Genomic DNA, 6000 nt, shown 5'->3' with positions numbered 1-6000 from the left:
GACGCAGCTGATGGCCATCACGTGAGGCGACCGCTGGCTGGCCGGTGGCGCGCGGGTAGGTGGCGACCGTATGAACTAATTCAGTTGGACTGGGGGCCCCGTGGCGGTTGGACTGCGATCTACGATGTGTACTAACTCTATTGGAGAACTAGTGATGACGGTACTATTTGAAATACAGGCTTCAGTCCTTTTCCCACGAATTCACAGGAGATGACTTACGTTAGTAAAAGTGCACTTTATTACTATTTGACGCGATTTTCATAGCTTATGAAAAAATAAGTGAGGGCGAAAAATTCAAACTTCGTAGGATGAGGTGGACTTAGGTTAGTGCACATGGCCCCAATTGATCGCTTTTTTTCGTAAGTGTGGCAGATTATCGTGTTTTAATTTGAATTTGTGAGAGATTTTTTGTTATGGATGTAAGGGAATTGACTTTCTTGCCCCAAAAATCGACCATCTTGAATACATAATAATAAATCATAATATATGCTAATAAATAATAGTAAATGATAATAATAATAAATAGAAGTACGGTTTTCCAATGATTATGGCGCGTGAATTGCCCTTTCTGGTCGGCCATCACGAGCGAGCGCGGAAGCAACTTGGGTGGAGGCTCTGGAACCCTCTCTACCGCATGCCTCGCACCGTAATCTAAGGTGCATAGGCGATATCAATTTCCCCGGTGTTAGGCGCGAATGCGACTGTGTTGTGGTCATGTTTGGGGGGGGGGGGGGCGAGGGGGACCGAACAGAGACATTTGGTCGGTTTGGCAGCTGGGTGTGTATGGGCGCGTCTGTTGCACTATTTTGCGTGCATGTCTGTGCACTGTGCTGTGCTTTATTTAGATAGTTTAAGAGTACAGAGCTCGTCTGCGGATATTGTGTACTGCATTATTTAAGAGCTGTTTGCTATTGTGTGGTAAAATTAGGATTTGTTTACGTATTTGTGGCCTGTGTCAGATGACCACAGTCGGATCTGTGCAGGTGTCTTGTGACAAATAGACTCCACGACTAAATAAAAGGGCTTGAAATAAATAGAGTGCAGTTCTTCCTTACTTCCCCGAGCAGCACAGCGCAATCTGAGCGGTTTTTGCGCAATAACGGCAATCTGGTCAGACTGTGAGTGAGTTGACAAATAATTGGACAAATTTATCTTTATAGGAGTTACAGGTCTGGATTGGAATGAATATCTTGTTGGGTATGGTTGTGTTGCCAAGTGTAGTGCACTACTGGAGTTCAGAACATGCCTTAGGTCACCCTTTAATATCGAAACCTATGAGAAGCAAAAGTTTCAAAAATATAGGCCTCCAATAAATAAAGTACACTCGTTGCTCCTGAAATTATTTCCGAAAATTAGCAGTTGTTTGGCTATTTGGACGTAAATGTTTTGTATTATTTACGAGCGGTTCACATGTCTGTAGGATGTGCTTTGAGTTATTTTTAACTGTTTACAATTAGCAAGCGTGTGTCTAGAGCATTATAAATGAGTTATGTAGGAGTGTTTTGCAGGTCTGTATGGTGTGGAGCATGTCGGTGTGATACATATACTCCATTCCTAAATAAAGTAAATAGGTTCCTCCATCCATGTGCCTAGTGCAGGGTGAGTCCTTTTACCCGAAATCTGTAAGAAGAGGTTGAGTGCTGGTGGCTTAGTTTAGTGGTGATGAGCTTCGTTTGCAACAATTTTCTTAGGTTGGTAGTGGGAGCGCAAGTGAGCTTTGTTTACTGGCAGATTTCAAACTTGGCGCTGGTTCTTAGGAGGAACTGGCATTTGAGCAGCTGAGGTGTGTACAAGTGCCCTTTCTTTCAAACAATTTTGTTAGGTTGGTAGAGAAAGCAGAAGTGAGCTTTGTTTACTGTCAGAATTCAAACTTGGCGCTGGTTCATAGGGAGAGGTGGCTCTCTAGTCCTCGAAAAGTAGTTGAAATTACGTAGTTGAACACCTTTGCATACGTATATGAAATTGTAAATTGAATTAATTAATATGATTAAAAACGAAATGGAATTAAGTACTTAGGTATTTACAGAAGACTATGTCCATCGCGTGTATGGAGTGTGTGTGACGTAAGCGGGGCGGCAGCGCAGCGATTGTACAGTTATTACGCACGCACGAGAGCGAGTCAATTAGCGAGCGTTCTAGTACGGTCCAAACGTGCTGTTATATGGTCATGGCGGACTCCAAGTCGAGCAAATTTTGCCGCCAAAAGTGTAGCACTGCGTTCTCGCTCGCACAGGGACGGGTGAGCGGTCGGCATCGACAGGTTTGAATGTGCCCTGGAAAACAACTTTGATGTCAAAAGTGTGGTAGGGAACAGCCGACCATTGTGTGATTCAGCTCCGAGGCAAACAATTTTGGCGGGAAATGTGTGGAGGCGACGAATACACGTGTTGAGCCGTCAAGGGACGGCTGTGACGTCAAACTCGGCAAGTTCCAGAGTGTCCAGAGAAAACATGTTTACGATGTGGGAACGATCGCTGGGCTCCTCCCAAGTGCGAGTGGCCGGCGGCCTCACGTGTCAGGCGTCGGCAGTGTCTCCGTGCGCTGGCCAGGGGTTGGCGAGGCTTAGGTTAGTGGACGTAGCCCAATGGTCTATTTTCCCGCCAGAATTCAAAATTCCCGCCATTTTTTCTTGAGGTTAGGTCAGTGGACGTACACCAGTGGCCTATTTTCCCGCCAAAAGCCGCCATATTGGATGTCGTCATCGCCGCCATCTTGAATAAATTTACAACAATGGGGAGTGGGGTGGCACGAAGGTTGTCCCACTACTCACAGGTAGTGGATACGAACCTTGACATTGTGTGTAATTTAACCTGGGATGTGCTTGGTCGACAGTCAGTTGTGGACGGCTAGGGCGTTCTTACTTACATTTGTGAGTCTTTGAGAAATTATTTGGAATACTTTATTGTGGAGATGAATGCTTGTTTGTAAAGATGTTTTCTTAACTTCATTGATGGAGAGGATTTTTGAAGGAACATTTCAAGGTAACCAATGCATGCATAAGAATGAAATGCTTATTTGTCAGAACCATTAACTGAAGAATATCTTTATACCTTACATAATTAATATTCATGATTAGAGTTAATTTGATCTCTTTGTTTTCATTATGTCACTAGTAACGCAATTGGTTTAAATGTCTGTAATTTTTGTAACGAGAGAATTTCATAATTTTTAAGAGTCATCTTAGGTTGTACAGTCTTCTTTGAAAATAATCAGAATTTAATTTTTTACGGACGCTTTTCTACACAGTAAAAGCCTCCTCCATCATTCCCACTACAGTTTTAAATATTTTGTAGTGTGAGCAGGCAGTCACAGTTTGTTTCTGACAAATAAAGAAAAATTTATGGTGAGCAAGAGGTAAGTTACTTTTCTTTCAGGGCAGATCTCGCTCTGCATTCTTGTGAGCAAACAGTATGTAGTCCGAATTTACAGGTGGTGTGCTAAGCAAGCAGATTAATTAACTGTGAACATTGATGGTAATCTTAAACAGTTACATTCTTCTGAGTGCAACAGTATTTTCTTTTGTGCGTCCTTCAAGTCACACATCACACTCCTTGTTAACAAGTTTCATACCATGCTTCAGTACTGAGTTTCAGCCAAATAGTGTTCACAGGGTACACGATTAGATTCTTTTGCATTTAATCAGATTCATTTTCATTACTTCAAATTCAGCCTTTCCCTGACTAGAGTTTTGTTTCACTACACTGTCCACAAGCTTAATACAGGGCCATCCAAAAGTCCGGATTGCTCAACAGTTGAATACGATACCTGGAAAACACGTTACGCAAAGAGAAAGTTTTCGAAAAAGAATTTTCCGTATCTCATTCATAGATAAATTACATAGAAAGCTTGCAAAAGCACTTTTAGAATGTGCATGCGCTACGCATCATCCGTTGCGTTTAAATCCGAGAGTGGGAAAGACGCACGTTACAGGTATACTCATGTTACTTCGAGTAAATGACTGAATTGATCGTTAACTTGCTACAAGAATATGAACACTTATCAAACTATTAGTCAACTTATAATGAATACATAATTTTATGATTTACAGTGCTTATTTACCTAAATTTTACTATTTTCTAAGAACAAACTTCGCTTTCATGTGTGTAGTGACTCCAATCATCAAAATAATAGGACAAATTGCTAAGTGAACATAATAGTAACTAAAACTAATTGGTTAAAAAACCCTGACTGCATTTTGTTATTACTTTATTAGTATTTCAATGATTACGAATTGTACTCAATCGTATTTTCAGTTGACCAACATATTTTTTTTAACTGAAACTTGCCGAAAGGCAAAGGTCCTGAGTTCGAATCTTGCTCCGGTATACAGTTTTAATCTGCCAGGGAGTTTCATATCAGTGAACACTCCACTGCATAGTGAAAATCTCATTCTGGAAACATCCCCCAGGCTGTGGCTAAGCCACGTCTCCGCTATATCCTTTCTTTCAGGAGCACTAGTTCTGCAAGGTTCACAGGAGAGCTTCTGTGAAGTTTGGAAGGTAAGAGACGAGATACTGGCAGAAGTAAAGCTGTGAGGACAGGGTGTTAGTCGTGCTTGGGAAGCTCAGTTGGTGCTGGCACGGCACTCAGCGTGTTCAGTCAGAGGGGTGCGTGCTCTCTGTAATAAAAAAAAAACTGAGTCAAGGAGTCAACGATCAACTTGAACGGATGTCTTGTGACATCCGCCCAGACCAAACGCAACGAACTATACCGAACAAAATGGAAAAAAAGGTGGTAGAGCACTTGCCCGAGAAAGACAAAGGTCCCGAGTTCGAGTCTCGGTCCGGCACACACTTTTAATCTGCCAGGAAGTTTCATATCAGCGAATCCTCAGCTGCAGAGTGAAAATTTCATTCTGGTATTTTTTAACTCTTCAGTTATAGAGTAAAACAAATCAAAATTCTGGAGATTAGCTGTCAAATTCTCACATCGCTTAGTAGTTGCTACACCAAGAAGAACTGCAGGTGATAAACGGGTATTCATTGCACAAATATATTATACGAGAAATGATATGTGATTACATTTTCACGCAATTTGGTTGCATACATCCTGAGAAATCAGTACCCAGAACAACCACCTCTGGTCGTAATAACGGCCTTGATACACCTTGGCATTGAGTCAAACACAGCGTGGATGGCGTGTACAGGTACAGCTGCACATGCAGCTTCAATACGATACCATAGTTCATCAAGAGTAGTGACAGGCGTCTTGTGACGAGCCAGTTGCTCGGCCGCCATTGACGAGACGTTTTCAGTTGGTGAGAGATCTGGAAAATGTGGTGGCCAGGGCCACAATCGAACATTTTCTGTATCCAGAAAGGCCCGTACACGACTTGCAACATGAGGTCGTGCATTATCCTGCTGAAATGTAGGGTTTCGCAGGGATCGAATGAAGGGTAGAGCCAGGACTAGTAACACATCTGAAATGTAACGTCCACTGTTCGAAGTGCCGTCAATGCGAAAAAGAGGTGACCGAGACGTGTAACCCATGGCACCACATACCATCACGCCGGGTGATACGCCAGTATGGCTATGACGAATACATGCTTCCAATGTTCACGGATACGACCATCATGATGCTGTAAACAGAATTTGATTCATCCGAAAAAATGACGTTTTCCATTCGTGCACCTAAGTTCGTCGTTGGCACTACTGTCTGTGATGCAGCGTCAAAGGTAACCGCAGCCATAGTCTCCGAGCTGATAGTCCATGCTGCTGCAAACATCGTCAAACTCTTCGTGCAGATGGTTGTTGCCTTGCAAACGTCCCCATCTGTTGACTCATGGATCGTGACGTGGGTGCACGATCCGTTACAACCATGCGGATAAGATGCCTGTCATCTCGACTGTTAGTGATTCGAGGTCGTTGGGGTCCATCACGGCGTTCCGTATTACCCTGCTGAACCCACCGATTCCATATTCTGCTAACAGTCATTGGATCTCGACCAACGCGAGCAGCAATGTCGCGATACGATAAACCGCAATCGCGATAGGCTACAATC

This window comes from Schistocerca gregaria, chromosome 4, assembly GCF_023897955.1.
Source record: "Schistocerca gregaria isolate iqSchGreg1 chromosome 4, iqSchGreg1.2, whole genome shotgun sequence".
Classification (NCBI taxonomy): Eukaryota; Metazoa; Arthropoda; class Insecta; order Orthoptera; family Acrididae; genus Schistocerca; species Schistocerca gregaria.
The sequence above is the reverse complement of the archived record's forward strand: the minus strand, read 5'-3'. Positions refer to the sequence as shown.